The sequence below is a fragment of the Schistocerca americana genome, chromosome 5, assembly GCF_021461395.2.
Source record: "Schistocerca americana isolate TAMUIC-IGC-003095 chromosome 5, iqSchAmer2.1, whole genome shotgun sequence".
Classification (NCBI taxonomy): Eukaryota; Metazoa; Arthropoda; class Insecta; order Orthoptera; family Acrididae; genus Schistocerca; species Schistocerca americana.
The window spans coordinates 720145157-720167569 of record NC_060123.1 but is presented as its reverse complement, the minus strand read 5'-3'; positions in this window follow the sequence as shown (position 1 = coordinate 720167569).

The window sequence follows — 22413 nt, the reverse complement described above, 5'->3', positions numbered from 1 at the left end:
TAGAAGAACGATTAAGGAATGGCAAACCTACATTTCCAGCATTGGTAGACTTAGAGAAAGCTTTTGACAATGTTGATTGGAATACTCTCTTTCAAATTCTGAAGGTGGCAGGGGTAAAATACAGAAAGCGAAAGGCTATTTACAATTTGTACAGAAAGCTGATGGCAGTTATAAGAGTCGAGGGGTATGAAAGGGAAGCAGTGGTTGGGAAGGGAGTGAGACAGCGTTGTAGCCTATCCCCGATGTTATTCAATCTGTATATTGAGCAAGCAGTAAAGGAAACAAAAGAAAAATTCGGAGTAGGTATTAAAATCCATGGAGAAGAAATAAAAACTTTAAGGTTCGCCGATGACATTATAATTTTGTTAGAGACAGCAAAGGACTTGGAAGAGCAGTTGAACAGAATGGACAGTTTCTTGAATGGAGGGTGTAAGATGAACATCAACAAAAGCGAAACGAGGATAATGGAATGTAGTCGAATTAAGTCGGGTGATGCTGAGGGAATTAGATTAGGAAATGAGACACCTAAAGTAGTAAAGGAGTTTTGCTATTTGGGGAGCAAAATAACTGATGATGGTCGAAGTAGAGAGGATATAAAATGTAGACTGGCAATGGCAAGGAAAGCGTTTCTCAAGAAGAAAAATTTGTTAACATCGAGTATAGATTTAAATGTCAGGAAGTCATTTCTGAAAGTTTTTTTATGGAGTGTAGCCATGTATGGAAGTGAAACGTGGACATAAAATAGCTTAGACAAGAAGAGAATAGAAGCTTTTGAAATGTGGTGCTACAGAAGAATGCTGAAGATTAGATGGGTTGATCACATAACTAATGCGGAGGTATTGAATAGGATTGGGGAGAAGAGAAGTTTGTGGCACAACCTGTCCAGAAGAAGGGATCGGTTGGTAGGACATGTTCTGAGGCATCAAGGGATCACCAATTTAGTATTGGAGGGCAGCGTGGAGGGTAAAAATTGTAGAGGGAGACCAAGAGATGAATACACTAGGCAGATTCAGAAGGATGTAGGCTGCAGTAGGTACTGGGAGATGAAGAAGCTTGCACAGGATAGAGTAGCATGGAGAGCTGAATCAAACCAGTCTCAGGACTGAAGACCACAACAACAACAACAACGTGTTTCGAATCGTAGTGTCTGTGCTTTCCGACATATACAAAGTGCTATTCGGAAAATGTTTGGCAACTCAGTGATGGTGACGGACTGGGCTGAATTTACGTACTCATTTCACTAGATATAGTTGTAATGTTCTGAACAACTCATGTTTAATAAGTGACAGCGATTTGGAAAATTTACGTTCGCGAAATGGTCGTTTTATGCATTAATTACAGTGTGTCTCATCGTTTACTTTGTGGGAAACCTGCTTCTTGGTGCCCTAGCCTATACCACAGCAATGAGTGAATGCTCACATTCTTGATGCCTCACTGGATGTGCTACTGCAACTGTAGCCAAAGATTCAATCCGCGCTGGAAAAGTACATCTCAAGTCAGATTGTTTTTCTCATCTCCTACTGTCATTGAAAACGATAAAAACGAAATTAAGTAGGAATCCTACGGAACCCCTGAATTCTTCATACTGCGGTACTTTGCAGATGAAAAATGTTTGGTCATCAGTCTACTGACTGGTTTGATGCTTCCTGTGCTAACTTCTTCATCTCAGAGTAGCACTTGCAACCTACGTCCTCAATTATTTGCTTGACGTATTCCAATCTCAGTCTTCCTCTACAGTTTTTGCCCTATGCAGCTCCCTCTAGTACCATGGAAGTCATTCCCTCATGTCTTAGCAGATGTTCCTATCATCCTGTCCCTTCTCCTTATCAGTGTTTTCCACATATTCCTTTCCTCTCCGATTCTGCGTAGAACCTCCTCATTCCTTACCTTATCAGTCCACTTAATTTTCAACATTCGTCCATAGCACCACATCTCAAATGCTTCGATTCTCTTCTGTTCCGGTTTCCCCACAGTCCATGTTTCACTACCATACAATGCTGTACTCCAGACGTACATCCTCAGAAATTTCTTCCTCAAATTAAGGCCGGTATTTGATATTAGTAGACTTCTCTTGGCCAGAAATGCCTTTTTTGCCATAGCGAGTCTACTTTTGATGTTCTCCTTGCTCCGTCCGTCATTGGTTATTTTACTGCCTAGGTAGCAGAATTCCTTAACTTCATTGACTTCGTGACCATCAATCCTGATGTTAAGTTTCACGCTGTTCTCCTTTCTACTACTTCTCATTACCTTCGTCTTTCTCCGATTTACTCTCAAATCGTACTGTGTACTCATTAGACTGTTCATTCCATTCAGCTGATCATTTAATTCTTCTTCACTTTCACTCAGGATAGCAATGTCATCAGCGAATCGTATCATTGATATCCTTTCACCTTGTATTTTAATTCCACTCCTGAACCTTTCTTTTATTTCCATCATTGCTTCCTCGATATACAGATTGAAGAGTAGGGGCGAAAGGCTACAGCCTTGTCTTACACCCTTCTTAATACGAGCACTTCGTTCTTGATCGTCCACTCTTATTATTCCCTCTTGGTTGGTGTACATATTGTATATGACCCGTCTCTCCCTATAGCTTACCCCTACTTTTTTCAGAATCTCGAACAGCTTGCACCATTTTATATTGCCGAACGCTTTTTCCAGGTCGACAAATCCTATGAAAGTGTCTTAATTTTATTTTAGCCTTGCTTCCATTATTAGCCGTAACGTCAGAATTGCCTCTCTCGTCCCTTTACTTTTCCTAAAGCCAAACTGATCGAGCGCATTCCCAATTTCCGATTCTAATACTGGATCCCCTATCTCTTCTAAATCGACTCCTGTTTCTTCTTCTATCACATCAGACAAATCTTCACCCTCATAGAGGCTTTCAATGTATTCTTTCCACCTATCTGCTCTCTCCTCTGCATTTAACAGTGGAATTCCCGTTGCACTCTTAATGTTACCACCGTAGCTTTTAATGTCACCAAAGGTTGTTTTGACTTTCCTGTATGCTGAGTCTGTCCTTCCGACAATCATATCTTTTTCGATGTCTTCACATTTTCCTGCAGCCATTTCGTCTTAGCTTCCCTGGACTTCCTATTTATTTCAATCCTCAGCTACTTGTATTTCTGTATTCCTGATTTTCCCGGGACATGTTTGTACTTCCTCCTTTCATCAATCAACTGAAGTATTTCTTCTGTTACCCATGGTTTCTTCGCAGCTACCTTCTTTGTACCTATGTTTTCCTTCCCAACTTCTGTGATGGCCCTTTTTAGAGATGTCCATTCCTCTTCAACTGTACTGCCTACTGCGCTATTCCTTATTGCTGTATCTATAGCGTTAGAGAACTTCAAACGTATCTCGTCATTCCTTAGTTCTTCCGTATCCCACTTCTTTGCGTATTGATTCTTCCTGACTAATGTCTTGAACTTCAGCCTACTCTTCATCACTACTATATTGTTATCTGAGTCTATATCTGCTCCTGGCTACGCCTTACAATCCAGTATCTGATTTCGGAATCTCTGTCTGACCATGATGTAATCTAATTGAAATCTTCCCGTATCTCCCGGCCTTTTCCAAGTATACCTCCTCCTCTTGTGATTCTTGAACAGGGTATTCGCTATTACTAGCTGAAACTTATAGAACTCAATTAGTCTTTCTCCTCTTTCATTCCTTGTCCCAAGCCCATTTTCTCCTGTAACCTTTTCTTCTACTCCTTCCCCTACAACTGCATTCCAGTCGCCCATGACTATTAGATTTTCGTCCCCCTTTACATACTGCATTACCCTTTCAATATCCTCATACACTTTCTCAATCTGTTCATCTTCAGCTTGCGACGTCGGCATGTATACCTGAACTATCGTTGTCGGTGTTGGTCTGCTGTCGATTCTGATTAGAACAACCCGGTCACTGAACTCTTCACAGAAACACACCCTCTGCCCTACCTTCCTATTCATAACGAATCCTACACCTGTTATACCATTTTCTGCTGCTGTTGATATTACCCGATACTCATCTGACCAGAAGTCCTTGTCTTCCTTCCACTTCACTTCACTGACCCCTACTATATCTAGATTGAGCCTTTGCATTTCCCTTTTCAGATTTTCTTGTTTCCCTACCACGTTCAGGCTTCTGACATTCCACGCCCCGACTCGTAGAACGTTATCCTTTCGATGATTATTCAATCTTTTTCTCATGGTAACCTCCCCCTTGGCAGTCCCCTCCCGGAGTTCTTCACAATTATCAGATGACACATGGAGTTTAACAGATTCCACTAATTATGACTGCATTATTAATTGTTGGTTCACAGGCGCTTTTCTGTCGCTTATTGTAACTGTTTTTTGAATGTTAGAGCTGGAAGAATATATGTGTGTATGAAATCTTATGGGACTTAACTGCTAAGGTCATCAGTCCCTAAGCTTACACACTACTTAAATTATCCTAAGGACAAACACACACACACCCATGCCCGAGGGAGGACTCGAACCTCGGCCAGGACCAGCCTCACAGCCCATGACTACAGCGCCCCAGACCGCTCGGCTAATCCCGCGCGACCTGGAAGAATAGAAACATCAGATTTTCACGATATGGAATATTCGAATTCACCGTAAGTCTTCCCGTTTCGAGCAACGGCAGAATATCCGTCAGAAAGATGACATCAAGAAGCGAGGTCATGCCTGTTTTCTTGCGGGTGTGCCAATGACGGTGATCTCAATAACAATATTCTATAGCAAAGATAATTTGTCAAATTAGCCACTGGAGAAGCTCCAAAAGTGTGAATCGCCTCTGGTGAATAAGCTGTCAAGGTTTCGGTCTGATTAAGACAGTAAAACACGAATAATTGTCGCAGTTACTAATTTATGACGTTTCCTTTGCACCCAGTGCATCGATGTATTACAAGTAATTACACTCTAGCCCCAAAAGCTAGTTACAAAAATCCGAATAAGAATCATTGACATAAAATGAGGATATTCCGGCTCTTGCCACCCAAAACTTTGAGACGAAGCTATAGCCACTTCCGGGGTCACTCGCAGAACACATCAGCTAGTATCCTTCCTGGTAGTGTAACCGAAACCTGGCAAGAACGCAGAATATGTTTGACAACTCTGTGACCGACGATGGCACAGAACTCTCCAAGTAAATTCACCTGATGTTATCATGTCATTTTAACCGAATATTGTGAGGATTTTCTCTTGAGATGTGACATAAGGATATCAGTTAATCCTTTTGACTCAACGAAAGTCATTCCACACGAGAAATACAACTACCGTCGTCTCTTATGTTGTGATTTATCTGCCTTAGCAGCTACTGGGCCAATAAGGAAGTCGAAGATACCGCACCTTATCGATAGCTCCTAGCAGCGTGCTTGCCACTCAGGTGGATGGTGCTTTCGTTCGCCTTTCGAGACTCGCTGAAAGCCAGGTTTTTATTTCTTTTGTAGCACCGCTACAAGCAGAGAGATAGGAACTCAATAAGCGAATCTTAAGACAACGCTCGAGCAAAATTCTTCTTGCTACTTTCAGTATCCCACAGTGTCAGAGCGGTTTCCGCAGTGTCATGGTACTGCAAAATTCATAATTCCACTTTTTTTGTGCCGGCATATTTTTCGTTATTCTGAATACATAATTTTATCTATGAACTGCCACATTTTCATAATACTTGAGTATGATACAGGACATGACGTAAATACAGACCTTCTCGAAGTCAGAAGTCGGTAATATCCTACTAATTCGTGTTAAAGTAGGTACAATCGGCTTACAGACACTTAATTCTTTATTAAGATAGACTGCCGTCGTAATGTTTTTATAGTAAATTTAATTTAATTTGTATTAGTACAGTGAATTCTTTAATTGCATTTTCCATTAGATTATAGAACACAATAGTAGCCATCAAAAAGAAATTAATCAACAACAGCATATTCTTTCACAATATGAAAAACAATCTGATAATGCTGAAGTAGTTTACAAATTCTATGCCTGTAGAAACCTACTGGTTCTAACGATGTCATTAAAGTAGTGTAGTTTGAAGAGAATTTTCGTCAAGAAATGAGTTGCCTTGGCCGTTGATCGATCGGGAGCGGGAAAGGTAAAATTCGACCAGAGGAACGAATGCCTGAGAGATGACTTCGCTATCAATCTCCTGGATAGTTTTGTTTCTCAAATCAAAAGAGTGCGTAATCATGCAGTAGCAAACGTGATGTAGTTTTGTCGGTCGATTTTCTTGCACTGCGACCAAAAGATGTCTCAATTGTTGGCAACAAATTCCAGCTGTGATGGACACAGTCTTTGGAAAGAATTCGTAGAGCAAAAAACACTTTTGGAGCTATCAGATGGAAAATATTAGGTTCACACCACTCTTTGCTCGAGTTTAGGTCTTTTGGTAGGACCCAGCCTTTCATTTCTTCTTAGGAAATTAACGATAAAGGCATCATAACTCGCCACCAGCAACAGTATTGCAGAGGAATGCTCAATGAACGGCCTGATGACGTTCAAGCAAAACTGCGATAATAGTCACGCTGTTGATTTTTGTTGTTTCGAATCAGAGCGTGCAGTACTCCTACACTAAACTTCTGAACCTTGCCTGTTGAATGCAAATGTCGCATGATGGTTAAATGGTATTCATCACTTGTATCAGTAGTCGAGACTTCCTTAATTCATGACAGAACGATCTTTGTTAAAACAAGAATATCTTTTCTTGGCGTATTTTTCCCAAAAGCACTCGCGTTACACACAGTTTAAATCCTTAGAGCTGCCTCCTCTGCATTCACCCCTCTGTTATACCAAAAGTAAATATTGTGTTGCAGATGTGATGCCATTCCCCACTTGCGACCCAATTTTACAACGCTTAACCGTAGTTCATGATTATCAAGTGTGTGATCTCCATTCTTTAACTGCAAGATGATAACTAGAACTTCAGATTCGAAAATGACAGCTGACACATACACTGGCAGCGTCGCGCCGCGCTCACCTGGGCGGCGCCGGATTTCAGGCGGCGGGTGGCGTCTGGCCGGTGGGCTGACCCGCAGCCGGTGCCGCGCGAGCGAACGCCGTAGCTGGAGCGTCAGCCACTGTGGTCGCGGCGCAGCCACCAGCTGTCCTGCGGAACTGTTTCTGCAAGTACTTGCTATTACTGGTGGGTAGACTGTGAAGCGAATTATGTCAGATGTTCAATAGGACTCGTAACTTTAGACGAAGGCCGAAATGTGGTTTAAAAAAAAAAAAGTGAGATACATTCGGACGCGAACTCGCGACTACAAATTTAGAATGCACTACGCTTACCAATTTTTTCTCCACTCTAACTTTGTTCGCTTTTGTTCGTTGCATCTGCTCGGGGCGAACGTCGTGAGACATCCGTTTAAGTCCGTTGGTTATTGATTAACTCAGTTTTTCTTATTGCAGAGGGCAGCTAACCCTGTGATTGAACATGCTGAGCTACCGTGCCGGCTCCACTGGACCACGGGCTCACTCACACAACACGACAACATCTCGGAAGTAGCCAAAACTTCCTCCTGGCACTTCCGCATCTTACAGTGTTGCCAGATTGTGCAGATGGTCCGACTTAGCGTTGTCAGGGGCGGTCGGTTTTATTGGCCACCTTAAGTGAACGACTCGGACTTAGTCTCTGCGGTGGCCATCCGGCGGTCAGTTTTTATGTCTAACCGTAAAATGCTTGCGAAGTAAGCATATGGATGTAAATGTACCTACTAAGATATCAGTTGATCCATTTATAGCGACACAAAACTTGTTAAATGATAAATCAAAATACAGTGCTTCTGATTTTCATTCTCTCGCTGTAGTAACCTCTGCATTAGCCTCTAATTTTCTCATTGCAGTTAATTTGTGGGACATTTGTGAGATGTTGTAATATGTTTGCCCAGAATAGTTAGAAGAAACTGCATGGAGCTCACTTCTCAACTCACCTTTCGGCACAGTATCACTTCCCAACTGTGTTCTCCAGCCCTTGATATAAAGCACTTGAATCCACCTGATTTCAACAAGTAAGTTGCCAAGTTACAGACCCCTGTTAATCCTCTCGAATCCCCACCACACTCTGAAAACACTGTTACATTAGTTAGAAGCATGGCAAGTAGAGAACTATCATGGGAAAAATAGCACACTAACGTACAGGAGGAAATTCACAACCATGCTAAATATATGCGGTCTGCACACAGAAATTCAGTAGCATAACGCCTACTATTCATCGATATCGAATGACGGTCCATAAGTAGTACTCTATACATGTGATAGTATCCTTTACCACGTTTGTATGATCACCACCCTAGAAATAATACCAAGAGTCTTTCTGGACAACACAGCATCTCACTCTCTCTGACGGAGTAAAACCAAGAACTGTAAACGTCACCTGGCAGAGAAGTCAATAAGATTTTACCGATCAATAAGATTTTCCGATATGTCAGGAAATAAATACCGTCTGCATGTTAACATTGACTATATATGATGATCCCATTAAATATAGATAGGAGTAGGCAGCCAGTGATCAATATTGCTTCCACGAGCCTGTACTGGAGGAAGATTATACCGAATATCAGTCACAAGGGTGGCGTTCTTCTGTTGTTGTTTGATACATTTTGTTTTTGCTATAACACACCCAAGCAGTGTATGACTGCAAATGTGTACATTCTGGTTTTCTACCATGGCTTCGAGGTCCATGTCAGCTGCTAAAATGACAATTAACACGTTTCGATCCACTGGCTTTGACTGAAAGCTGGTCATCACAGGGATTAAATTATGCTGCTGCAGCTTTCACAGCACCCAGAATGATTCAAATAAAAGACAGAGGCTGTGTTTCATAATGACAAAAAGTGTGCAAGACATCACACGCTGTTGATGCTAGGAAAGTCTGCGGCATTGTGGAGCGTTTCCAGTCAGCTGTCCATAAGTCATGACCTCTACATTTAATGTCATCTTCGACAGAGATGGGGCAGCACATGTCTTGAGGTCCTGTTTCGATTGATTCCTCATATTGCAGTCATATACATGATCGCTGTCTGGTTGTTGGGCATCACCGGAAGGTATTGCTCCCACCGAGACTTTCTCTCCACCTCAAACAACAGAAGTCAATGAATCATTACACGGTAATCAACAGTGTACCAGTGGATGAATGGGATGCAAAACACAGCGTCGATATAGTGCGATGTACTGCATAAAGCACCGTAGAGGATAGTGCGATCAGTTTTAGCAATTTTATTAGCTGACACGTCTGCATTCTTCCCAATTTCTATATCATCGCTTCTCCCTGCCAATTTGCGCATGTACTGGATTGCGAATGTAGACGGATGACTATGCAGTAATCCATTCATTGTTAATTCTCGAACATATACACTAAAGTATACCAGACAGTTATGCAGTTATGAAACTGAAGTCTCAGTTTCTGGTTGGGCACTATGTAAATGATCTATTGCGTAGTTGTCATGGCTGCATGTCGGAGACCACAGAGATCGCGGAGTCACAGGACCTGACCGGTTCGTGGTAGCCCGGCAGCGGGCTGCGCCTTAATCCGGAAATGGCCTTTCATTCCGCTTGCGCCACAACTCAACCTCTATCGTTATACTTAACGCACGTGGTGATGACCTTCATTCTACACTTATTATCAATCATTCCATACTGACCATAGTTCAACCACACAGACGTCACACTTAAAATAGTTCTTCAGACTCATATTGTTACTACGATTCCAAATTCGCATGTGGTGTACGATGTTAACAATACGTCTCGTGGTCCCAGCTGATCTAGCCAGTCGGCTGTGAGACACACTAGTCATCTCAATATGTATGCCCCCTCAATGTAGGTGAAATTGTCTCACAAACTCAGTAACTCAGTAGTGTCGTCTGTAACGTCGCGGAATGATCTGACAGGACAACATGGAACAAGTGTCAGTACAATTGTACGTGAGTAATTCAATATAGATGGAAAACTGAGTGAATATAAACCACTACCTTTAAAACTACATAGACAATCTGTGCAATTAAGAGTCATCTAAACCTAGTTTCCTTAGTGATTATTCCCTCTCAACGTAGGAGGGAGTTTCTCACAAACTCTATCCACCGTAGGCCACAAGTCCCTTACACGATAATACTCAGAAAATATCTCTCAACAGCTTCCGAAATTTTGTCGGTCAAGTACTGATTCACCACGTATACATCGAAGCTCGTCAAGCAAACCTCTTTATAGTACGTACTCCAACGTATAACCGCGTACAATGCCTATTAACAGTAAATTCCAGTATCTTACCACTATGTTTAAAGCAATACATGAATCTTGCTGGTATATCTGCAATAGCTTCTTCTCTTTCCAGTTGCTGGTCTATACGAGTATTCATCCGTAATGGCTGTTATTTTCACAATATACCACTGTTTTCGTTCCTTGACGCAGGCTCATCCATTTCCTGTTTTCTTTCTACGTGCACTTAAAGGATAGACAGTTTGCTTAATGGGCGATTATGGAGAACAGAATAGGAAAAAATACGTTTCTCCAGCTTTAATATAGCTCTTTTTGGAACCAGTGTTAAGAATCTCCATGTAGTTTACAGGTTGAAGTGGTATGCAGGCAAAACGTAGCTTACAAGCTTTTATGAGTCGGGTGATGGTTTGATGGTTTGCACAGATATCGTGCCTTGTAACCACCACATCTAGAAAGGGTAGTCGCCTACTCCTTTCAACCCCCTTTGTAAATTTTTATACAGAACTAGCAGATGGTAACAGCTGATTCACACTATGAAAGTATCGGTAAGAAAGCAACTAGAACTAAGTCACTTTCTGAGTCGTAAATTTAATGTTCTGTCTCAAATCTTTGATTTCATAGTTCTTATAAGTCGGGGATGAACACACCAACAATAACAGTTCCCGTATCGACAATGCTTAGTAGTTGTAGTACTAGGAGTGTTGTTGGTTTTGACTAGTCTCACCCTTATCTACTATTAAACAGAGCAATGGAAAACGATGGTGGCATAATACAAGTATTTTAGATCGAGAGCTCGTCTGGGAAGATGTCAAAGCAGTTTTCTCATGTTACAGATAAAAGGTTTCAGTACAATTGGCAATACAATTGTCCATTAGCTCCATTTTATTTAATTTACTGTACATTGCAAAGGATATGACTGAACACATATCCAGCATAAAATAATTTTAATGAATTTCATCCGATGTCTGTCAATTCATACACTACTCTTCCATCATCATCATCCTCATAATAATAAAAAAAATAAAAAAATCATATGCCCTGGGGTGTCGTTTCTTCTTCTATATCTCACGAAATAAGCGTCAAACGAAAAAACTACAAAGAACGAAACATGTCTATCTTGAAGGGGGAAACCAGATGGAGCTATGGTTGTCCCGCTAGATGGCGCTGCCATAGGTCAAACGGATCTCAACTGCGTTTTTTAAAATAGGAACCAACATTTTTTATTACATATTCGTGTAGTACGTAAAGAAATATGAATGTTTTAGTTGGAACTCTTTTTCGCTTTGTGATAGGTGGCGCTGTAATAGTTACAAACATATGGCTCACAATTTTAGACGAACAGTTGGTAACATGTAGGTTTTTTAAATTAAAATACAGAACGTAGGTACGTTTGAACATTTTATTTCGGTTGTTCCAATGTGATACATGTACCTTTGTGAACTTATTAGGTCTCAGACCGCATGCTGTTACAGCGTGATTACCTGTAAATACCACATTAATGCAATAAATGCTCAAAATGATGTCCGTCAACCTCAGTGCATTTGGCAATACGTGTAACGATATTCCTCTCAACAGCGAGTAGTTCGCCTTCCGTAATGTTCGCACATGCATTGATAATGCGCTGACACATGTTGTCAGGTGTTGTTGGTGGATCTTGATGGCAAATATCCTTCAACTTTCCCCAGAGAAAGAAATCCGGGGACGTCAGATCCGGTGAACGTGCGGCCCAATTCACCTGCCTTGAAATAAAGTATTCAATACCGCTTCAACCGCACGCGAGCTATGTGCCGGACATCCATCATGTTGGAAGTACATCGCCATTCTGTCATGCAGTGAAACATCGTGTAGTAACATCGGTAGAACATTATATAGAAAATCAGCATACATTGCACCATTTAGATTGCTATCGATGAAATGGGGGCCAATTATCCTTCCTCCCATAATGCCGCACCATACATTAGCTGCGACAGTAGCTAAAACACCTACTTGGGCATCATCATTTGTTGCAGGTCGTGGTTGACGTTTCACATGTGGCTGAACACGTCTTGTTTCCTTAAATAACGATCCGGCGAACGGTCTGGACACTTGGATGATGTCGTTCAGGATAACGAGCAGCATACATAGCATACGCCCGTTGGGCATTTTGATCACAGTAGCCATACATCAACACGATATTGACCTTTTCCGCAATTGGCAAAAGGTCCATTTTAACATGGGTAATGCATCACGAAGCAAATACCGTCCGCACTAGCGGAATGTTACGTGATACCACATACTTATACGTTTGCGACTATTACAGCACCATCTAGCACAAAGCGAAAAAAGTGGTCCAACTAAAACAATCGTATTTCTTTACGTACTACACTCCAATCTTTGGACTGAAGACCACAGCAACAACAGTGGCTGTAATCATTAAAAGACTTCTCTACAGGATGCAACGCAGGTATGTGTTTGAATGGAAAGAGTTGATTCCAGATCATAGATAGCATTTTTACTGGAAAGCATAGCACTAGAGATTTGAAAAGCTAGAGTACATTTCTTACGACCTTAATCAGCAAACCATCTACCACATATGATCATTCTCAATCAACCGTCATCTATAACCCAGTGGATATATCGCAGAACCTCCAATGTGGCTTCGAGACAGAATGTATTACAAATTCAGGAGAAATATCTAGTGGTGGCATGAGGGAGATGCAAATACCGGGTTCATACTGTGTTCCTTAGCCGAATCACTTTCTAAATTTGGTGATTTTATTACCAGCTTACACAGTCGGTGACATGTAGCCACGATGTTGGTCTGTTAATATACACTCTGCATATCACTGTCTATATTCAGTGTCGCGGTATTTGTGTGGAAGAAGCACTTCATTCAGAGGTAACGCAGTACCTCAATTCATGAAGCCAGTATAGCTTTCAACATGGATACTTGTGTGCGCCGGTAGAACTAAGACCGATTGTGACATAGTCGTTGCGATCGTGTTTTTAACACTTGTCGGGTTGTAAGACGATTACGCCTCCCTTTCTAGGACACAGTGGTACAACTCACAGGAAAAAGTATGAGACATGTCCATCCAACACTGATTTTCGCTCAGTATTTTTTAGTATTGCCAGCAATCAGTTACTGGCGAAGTATTATACTTAGTAGTAGAGGATGTGTGATAGGTTCGCCTTGAGGATCAGGCTTGTAAAGAATTTGTGTGTGTGTGTATGTGTGTGTGTGTTCTGACATGTGCAAAGAAATTGATTATGTTCAGTCGTAAGGAAGGTATGGATTTGACGGGGAATACTGTGATAGAGGCAAAGGGATTGAAAGATTTTTTTTTTACTTGGAAAAGTATATCAAGTCATAACAATGGTATAGATATTTCTGTTTCCAGAGCCACACTCATCAGTAGGGTCTATTTCCTATACTTCGCTTATTGTCAAATGTTGTCCAGTTGAGGCCACAGTCGTAATGTTTAATTATAAGTATAGCGAGCAAATATATATGTGGTCGGTTACCTAGGACGATTCTGTCTGGTGTGCGAGGAGTACGTGGCAGCGACGGCCTGTGGCGGGAATGGTTCACGTTTCCAGCTAACGGCAGGAGCAGTCCGAATCGAAAGACCAGTTGGGGTACAGGAATGTAGCTGACTTAACTGTGTCACTCTCTAGACGGCTGAATAGTGAACTAATAGTCAGAATGTGGAGGACAGCCTTGGTGATCGCGTGTGTTCTCTGTAGAATATTGAGAAGTTTCAATATGGACGAATGTTTGTGCTGGAGCATTATTCTCTCCTATGTAAATTGTCCAGTTGACTGCTTCTGCACATTTTCCGCCTTCATTTGATTGAGAGAACATCGATTTTGGTGCGCACATCTAGTAGGTCAAAGACAGATGGAAGACACGTTTGCTGGTTCTCTAGACATGAGAAGCACATTAGCTGAGTTTATGATGACGTGGACTCTGTTATATCACCTACATCAGTATTCACAAGTTTCCTCTTTGTTTTCTTTGAGTTTTCACTTAAAGGTCTTCGCAGACGTGATAAGTTTTAGTTACTCAGTGGTTTACAGCATGCTGCACCTCGCTAAAGTTTCAGGTTACTAGGCAAATAATTTCCAGTCTCTATCTTTGGGATTATACTGTGCAAGCGATACTGCTGTGCAAGTGATATTGCTGTGTGCTTGATATCGAGAAGTATTGCGTAAATGGTGTGATATTCTGGCAAACCATGTGAAAATTCATATGTTCTTGTAATCCCAGAGTCTGGAGATGGCTGTAGAAAGCAACCAGAAACAGTAGCGCCTTTGTGCCAAGGGGAACCGACCTAGCCTTTATACAACAGTTCAGAGAGTGACCTCGATCCGCTGAGGGTGCCCTGGTCGCGCATCAGGCCAGTGTGTATGTGCAGGGGCAGATGACTTGTGACCACTGGCTGTGGTGGATGACCTACCGAGCTCTCAGGAAATATCTAGTGCTGCGAGGACCATATATGGCCTATGTGCTTATGCTGCCTCTCTTCATGTTATACATATGAGTGTCTGAGGGTCGACAGCTGTATGGAGGATGCAGAAGTGGTGATTTTGTATTGTGCAGCATACAAATTGTGTGTGTACATCGATACGGTATTTGGTGATATGTAGCTGGATTGGAGATCGATTTCATACTGAAATATTCAAGCTTCAATTGCCAGTGGCAGAGCAGTGTAATTGAGGAAGTGTCTTACTGTATTTGATATTCTGTAGACCACTTTTGCTGTGTTTAAAAGTCAGAGCAATATGGCGATCTGTACAAAATAGTTTTGTTGCTGAAAGTCGCATCTGCAAAAAAGAAAGACAGACAGTGGTGCCACACCAGCAGCAGTTTGGCAGGTAAATTCAGCAAGAGCCAATCAGAATGCTTCATTTAATCACAAGACTTCTGGTCAAAGACAAGTTGAAGCAGACCATGCATCTCTGTCCCTCATCTGCCATTGTAGCGTTAGGACATCTCCAGACCAGCAGCGGTAGGACACCGAAAATTCCAGCCATTTTTCTCTTCTGCAGGACAGTGCTTCGAATTCTGTTTGCATAATTGTTCTTATTTTCCCGTCTGTGCTTAGACAGTGCTCTCTTTCCAAACTACAAGAATGCATTGTTTCCAGGGCTCTCAGGTCCAGCCGGATGCGATCGTTGAAGTCCCACGATATTTCAGCGAATAACCTTTCCGCTATCATCAGGTAGTTCTGATGGAATGAGCACTACTCCTGCTAGCCTTAGCCGGACATTAGTGGACAGTATTCGCAAAGTACTAGCTCGGCCTAGCAGAGAGTGCTACGAGAAGAGTTAGTAGTGACCCATATCCATTGACTGATTTGTCATTATCTATGGGCAAGAATATTACTGTCTGCATGTCACCCATTGCATGCAACACTTGTTCTAAATACAAAGTTAAGTATTGTCAATCTGGTTTATTGAAATAAAACTATTAATATTATTTGCTTGAAATATTGCATAGCATTTCGAGAATGCAGCATCCTTTAGCCACCCTACAAGAGATGAGTTGGCAGGACTCCACAAAATCCATCTCTAGACAAATTGTTTCAACTTCCCAGTGAAAATAAATGAAGTACACTCCATCTTCTCCAGCAGCTGGACCCTGATTGAGTCCTTTCCCTGCCATTTTCCCCAGACAACCATCTTGAACTATGTCACTGCAGGGATGGCAGTGCCCACTGGTGGCGGTACTGTGTACTAGGCCAGTTGGACTCCAGACCTTGTGGTGATGCACTCGATGGAGCTACTGCCTATGACAACACAAACTGTTTAAATAAACACTGCATGCAAAATAAAGACTTAGTGTATTCTATCCAGCAGCCCAGCACAGGCTAAGTTCCTTTGCCACCAACTTCAAAGAAGAGGTGGTGGATGGATGACTTAGGTTAGTGGAGGTAGTCCAATTGACCTTTTTTCCCTCTATAATTATCCCACCATTTTCTGGGGGAGAGCTGGGAGGGATGGTGGGATGGGAGGGGGTTAGGTTATTGAAGGTAGCCCGGTTGACCTATTTGGTAGCCCAATTGACCTATTTTACGGCCAAAATTTAAACTTCCAGCCACGACCTCGTTGCGACATTGCCAAATCTATCGCCGCGATCTGGGAACCGCCATCTTGAATAAATTGGGCAACAATGTAATGTGGGGCTGCAGCAACCTTACTCTACTACTCTTACCTTCAGTCCTTTCCAAAACTCTTGAATCCGCTGTAAATGATAGGGCGCAGACTGTGCATCGCCCATATTCTCGTATGTGGAGTATCGATCCATGTAGAGGTTTTGCGTGTGCTTGTTGCACGACGAGGTACTACTGGCTTTATCCACGCTCTGTTCATTTGCACATTCAGATGAAGAATGATCATTGCCTGTAGCACTAGTCTAATGCAGTTTGTTGAAAACATGGGTAATGAGTCTGATTGTGAAATCCTCTGCCACAGTGGTCGTCAAACTGGACCTGAATCAAGTAGGGTCGCCTGCAATTCTCAGCTGTATTTTATACTGATATGTATACAGCAACCAACATCCAAATCGGAAATCGTCGACTAGTTTTCCCGTTTGGTAGCAAACAAAAATGCATAGAGGCAGTAGTTATTTGACCTTCAATGTTATTTAATATTCATATATTTGGCCATGGGCAAAGTGAAGCTTATCGCTTACCACAGAGGAAGAGGGGTAAGTATCACAGCCACTGTCACTGCAGAGGATGCGAGAGGTGGAATGCTTCATTGTTTATCAGTACTGACAACTCGGAGGCATGAGGGACTCTTACTGATGATATGGTACAAATGTTGACACAGAAGTAGCTTGAATTTGTAATGCGCAATACAGAGACGCTCATCAAGTGGGGCACATTTTTGTAGTAACAAGTGTGAAATTAAATCGAGTCCTTAGTAGTACAACGCAATGCATAGAAGACTGATGTTTGAAATATTTAGTAAACATTTCAGGTATTGTCTCATACTGCATAGTCAATTTAAATATAAGTATAACTACTGTTATTAATCAATTAATCATCGTCTCACACTACCACTTCGGCAGGCAATTACTGTGTCACAACTTTGGGGTTGCTGAAAGTGGCAGTAACCTGAAACAGAAGTGTTCCGATCTGTACTTCGAGGCAGCAGCAGCTTATCACGCCCTTACCTAATAATTCAATTCAATTTATTATCATCCATTTTATCATATACATGACATAGGAATTGCCATATAGAAAGAGAGAGAGGGAGAGAAAGAGAGACAGCATGATATATATTTTTAACAATTAAGGGAAATAACGTTTTCTTAATTACACTGTAACATTTTCTTGATTATGATTTACTTGTTTTGTCTTCTTTTTACATGCAAGATGAAAAAAATTACAAGGTTTATACAAAATGAATCCATTAAGGGAAATAACATTTCTTAATTTCACTTTAACATTTTCTTAATTACACTTTATATATTTTGTCTTCTTTTTACATGCAAGTTGAAAAAACGAAGGTTTATGCAGAAAAATCAACAGATGATAGCTCTCTTTTGGAGCTCAAAACAAACTTTTTTAATGGCACCTAAATTCCCCCAAAATATACTACCATATCTTAGATTGCTATGTATGTAAGAGTAGTAGCCACATAGTACTGTTCCAAAATTGTAGTTTCCTTTAGGTTTTCTCAATATATAACAGTATTTACTAAGCTTTTTATTCAATAGTTCAACATGTTTTTCCCATTTTAAGTTATTGTCCAGCCATACACCTAAAAATTTTGTAAAAGAAGTTTTATCTACCAGACATTTATAATTAAGTAATTGCCCTTGAACCATTCAGCTGCCTCATTCATTGTTGAAGTTCTTGTAGGTCAGCTTCGCTAACTTCCTTGATAAAAAGGCTCGTAGCATCTGCAGAAATAACAGATTCTTCTGTTGTTAGGTGGTTAGAAAAATCATAAATAAAAACTAAGAATGGCAGAGACCCTAGAACAGGACCCTGGGGTACACCACAGTTGACTTTCAGATATGTACTCCATAGCAATACAGTTTCTGTAGCAAAATATCATAGCCAGTGCGGTCAAATGCCTTGGATAGATCTAAAAATATTCCACAGTTTAAGTCCTCATTATCCATTGCAGTTAAAACCTGTTCCAAGAAGTGATATACAGCTGTTTCTGTAGAGCTATTTTTACTGGACCCATTCTGTGCATTGGTTAGAATTTTAAATTTGTCTAGGAAACTCAACAGCCTCTCATATATAATCCTCTCAATTACTTCAGCAAAACTTGACAGTTGTGACAATGGTTTGTAATTTTGTATGGTATATGGACACTCTTTTTTATAAAGTGGCTTTATTGTTGATTTTTTTATGTGCAGAAGGGAATTCACCAGTTATAAATGATGTACTAATAAAATCAACTAGTTCAGTTATTATTTTGTTTGCATTATGTTTTATGACTTTATCAGGAATACCATCACATCCATAGAACATATTATTTTTCAGCTCATTAATTGCATTTCTTACTTCTGAATGTGTAACTGGGTACAAAAACATTGTATTTTCATTAATGGGAACTTTTGGCTTACTACTTTTTGAGTTCCCCATGGTCCTGGTAAGATTTTGAGCACTGTTAATGTATATGTCATTGAATGTATTGACAACACATCAAGGGTCTTCAACACCTTTTACTCCCTTTTTTATGATGAGATTATTGTTTGTCACTTTGGATGTACCAATGTCATGGTTTATGACCATCCAAACTGATTTGGTTTTATTGCTGCCTTTTCACATAATTAAATCATTATTCAGTTTTTTTGCTGCATGATTAACATTTCTATAGACTTTTTTGTAGCATCTAAGACATGGCTTTAATCTAAAAAGCTGGTACACTCCACATCGAAGTAGAATAGGAATCATAATGATACTCTATCATGAAAGGTCCAAGCACAATAATTCTCAGTAGAAAATGTACATGAAAGTGGAAAAGATTTACAGGTCTGAAATCAAGGCAGCTAAGAGCAAAGCAAGTGATACATATATACTGAACTCACAAAATAAACGCAAAGCTGCATGGGAAATTACTAAAAGAGAAACTAACTGTGATGATAAAATATACCAGACACCAATTCCACCTGATATTCTAATGCGCGTTTTGTCAGTCCTCAATCAGATAATAGCATAATGGAGAATGTGAGTAAGTCAGAGGCACTGTTGCCAGAAATGAAAAGTAAGGAGATTGACAGCTAGAGCGTTATTATGGTCTCTCAAATTATGATAATCAACAAAATTTTAAATGAAGGAAATTATCCAGAATCTTTATAAAATCTGTAGTTAAACCAGTACATAAGAAAGGAGATGTAGCATCACCAGATAACTATCGACCAATATCACTTATACCCATAATATCAAAAATGGTAGAATACCGCATGCGTAAACAGATGAGTCAATATTTTGAACATAATGATATACTCACCTCCTCACAATTTGGTTTCAGATCCAGCCTTTTTACAGCCAAAACAGTTGATAGTATGGTAGCAAAAATACACAATTGTTTTGAAAGCAAAGATATTATCTGTACAACACTATTGGATCTCAGGAAAGCTTTTGATATGGTCTCCCACAATATTCTCATAAAAAACACTATCACTATGGAGTGATAGAGAATGCTCCTTCCTTAATTCAGTCATATTTGGACAGTAGAAAACGATTAGTTAAGGTAAATAATCAAATGTCAGAATGTCTCTCAGTTGTAAAGGGTGTACCTCAAGGATCTGTTGTTGGACCTTTTCTTTTCATTATTTACATAAATGATTTACCTGCAGTTGTGTCATGTGATGCAGTGCTATATGCTGATGAGACAACACTCATCACAAGTGATACAAATCTTGAAAATGTGCAAAACAGCATGGCGGTGGCATTGGAGAGGTGCACTACTTGGTTTGCAGAAAATGTGCTACAGAAGAATGATAGTAAAACTGAAGCTATTGTCAGTCATGATAACAAAACAGTAAAATTATTAGGATTTCTTATACATAAAAAGCTCATTTGAGATACCCACACAGGGAAGATATGTGGCAAATTGGACATGCTATATATATGCTGTACAATCTGAAAAGTAGTGTCAGTAAAGAACTTCTGTTATATGCATGTTTTGCATTCTGTCATTCGCACCTGAGTTCGGGAATACTATTATGTGGTAATTCCATAGGCTCAAAGTTACTGTTTAAATGGCAAAAGAAAGCCATAAGGTACATAGCAGAATGTAGCCCATATGAATCATGTGGAGATTATTTTAAGAAACTAAATATAATGACAATAGCTGACTTGTATATTTACAACTACCATGTCTTCGTTAAGGAGCATCTGAGTAAATTTCACTTAAGGAGAACAGTTGATGACCACAACGTAAGAAGTGGACATACAATTAATATGCCACATGCTATGCTTGCAGAAACATAAGAGCTACAAATATCTTGGTCTTATATACTTCAACAAATTACCTGAAAATGCATACACAGTGACAGCAAATAAATTTAAAACTAGTCTTTCGAGGTGGATCAAAAGTAAAGTAACTTACTCTGCTCAAGAGTTCCTTTGGTATGTGACAAATGGCCCAGTCTCCATATCAGAATGAACTATAAATAAAATGCAAACTATACATATGCCACACTGTGCAACTATTCTATTACTCTTCCAAGTACTTATTATTAATTATCTGTTTGATTATGTTTTTGTCATTCACTGAACTATGTGGTTTATTGATCTTGTAATTGATCTATTAGGAAACTTTTTGTTGCTATTGACATTTGCACAAATACGTATTGTATCCATCTTGGACTATTATATTGTAGTTAATAATATTTGTCATGTTGAAGTTTATATTATTATTATTGTTATTATTATGATGTTAATACAGACGACACCAGTTGCATGTAAACATGCTCAACGGTGAAATAAAACATTTGTATTTGTATTTGAAATGTCATAGTGCTAGTGCGGTCGAATAGACCGAAACAACATGACGCTAAAAATGACAGTGAAAGTGTTGAGCGTGAAACGGTTCAAGTTCTTGCACATTATCACTAGAAATAAATATGCTGTGTGTATCAATTCTGAAATATTTCGTCTCTCAGATTGCTGTTGTCATTCGAAATATCTCCATAAGTGATCCTAAATTTCTACAAAACAACATCTATTGTGACAGCTATTCCCTGCTAAACACATTAAGTAATTAATTAATGGTACCAATTAACTGTGGTTAAAGAGTTCTTGTCTAGATTCCAAAAGTACGTTACTGTTTTTAGGATTTTAAATGCTGACTATTAGACGTTCTTGGGCCATCAAACTGATTTTCCCTTGTATCAATATTTTATCCTCATATTTAAGTTCATTTACATGTTTATTGAGCCCATAGACAACATACATTGTACGTATCAAGCGAAATTCGTTTCAGAAGCATAACTGGGATATGTCAAATTATTATTTGTGCATCAATATTCTAGGCCTATACAATTTTAATTACGATTTTGCTTAAAGAATCTATGCAATACGTGTATAAATTCTGTATGGTGTAAGAATTTTTCACATTTTTGTGAACAGGTTTTGGTTTTGTGTTAGTGGCATCTCAGTTTTGTACATAATATTAAATTATAATTTGTCTTACGCTGTAGTATGGATAAAATCTTTTATACTGTAGTAACAGATTTGTATCATAGATGTTTTGAAAATATTTTTGTTGTTTATCTCTCACTAGTTTGAAAGGAGTTTTCCTATGTCTTTTGGACATACATATGATGGCTTTTTGTAATGTTGTCTGTGGGCTCATGGAAAAAGTAACAATTCCTTGTGTCGTAGTTTTTTTTTTTTTTTTGAGTTTTGAGAACATATTTTAATTTTGCCCAGCCTCAAAGTTCGAGTGTGTTCATGCTTCATAATATTTAAGAGCTGTAAATGCCGGCCTTTATGATTTTCTCTATTTAAGGCTGGCTGTCATTTCTATTGCTCTCTTTTACATTTTGAGTCTGTTAATGTTTGATTTGAAGGTGCCTCCCCATGAAATTGTTGTAAATTACTGTAGAATGAATTAGTTCATGGTATATCATTTTTATAATATTTGTGTCTAGGTACCTGAGTTTATGAGGGAGATACAGGTTAAAAATGAGTTATCCACATATATATTCTATGTGCTTATCGAATATAGTTTCATTTACAATGGAATTTTAAGCTCTTTGCTC